Below are 1317 nucleotides of genomic sequence, written 5' to 3' on the forward strand. Positions count from 1 at the left end.
CTCAGGACCAGGGGTGACAGTGGTGATACCAGGAGGGAAGGAGTGGGTAGAAAGGGGGAATTGATCACAGGGATCTACATATAACCTTCTCTCTGGGGGATGGGCAGCAGAGGGGTGGGTGAAGGGAGATGCCGGGCAGTGCAAGACAAGATACAATAATTTATAAATTATTAAGGGTTCATGGGGGAGGGGGAAGTGGGGAGGGAGAGGAGGGGAAAAAGGGCAAATGAGCTGATTCCGGGAACCCAAGAGGAAAGTGAATTTTGGGAATGATGAGGGCAACAAATGTATAGGTGTGCTTTATACAATTGATCTATGTATTGTGATGAATTGTATGAGTTCCAATAAAATGATTTAAAAAAAACAATAAATACAGTTTATGTGGGGGAAAAAAGGTCAGGTTTAAAAAAGATATAAATGAAACTCCATAGTACTTGTGTTAGGCTCTCTAGAGAAGCAGAGCAGTGAGGTGTCTATATTAATAAAGAAATTTATATCAATAAAATGGCTCACACAATTGTAGAAGAAGGTAAGTCCAATTTAGTTGAATTCTGTGGTCAAGTGTAAAGCTGGAGGCTTTTCCTGACTCCTGTAACTGCTGGGGCTTATGAACCAGGAAGCAGGAAGACCAAAGACTGGTGGAAGCAAGGGAGGATGAATGCAAGGTGGATACTAAGCCAAGTCCGGGATAATCCCAAGTGTCAGCAGGCAGTATGGTGAGCCCACGGCTCAAAGCCAAAGGACCAAAGATCCGTAGCCAGATGCAGGATCCAGGCCAGCAAGAAAAGACAAGGCTTCCCAAAGTCTGCTTAAAGGGGAGTAGGACACCCCACTGAGGAAACTTCCTTTCAATTGCAGCAAGGCTTGACTTGAGAAAAGAGGTTGCACACATCCCTATTCTCTGACTTGCTTTGCTGCTCCCAGCAGATTCCATCAGGGAGTTATTTACATTATGGTAGATCACATCAGGGGAGGCGGAAACTGCCAAACTATAAGAAACCTGGTCCAGCCAAGCTATCATAAAACCTAATTATCACAGTAAAGTATGATGCAACTTAAAGGGATAGGTTGGGGGTGGGGGTGGGAACAGATTTAGACATATACTAGGTAGTAGAATTAATTCCTTAATCTCAAACATTTATTAATGTGACGGATTGACTTATGATTCCCCAAAAGATGTGTCAATATGTCACCGCTCAGTAGTTTGACAGCTAGGCAAAAATGGAATTTGGCAGTTACGCAATGATATGATCATTCACCATGAATTTGTCTTATGTCAAAGGGACAATGTGGAATGTAACACCCTTAGGTGGCAGC

Source organism: Echinops telfairi, unplaced genomic scaffold (genome assembly GCF_000313985.2).
Source record: "Echinops telfairi isolate 266 unplaced genomic scaffold, ASM31398v2 ScPeMD7_7424;HRSCAF=8462, whole genome shotgun sequence".
Taxonomy (NCBI): domain Eukaryota; kingdom Metazoa; phylum Chordata; class Mammalia; order Afrosoricida; family Tenrecidae; genus Echinops; species Echinops telfairi.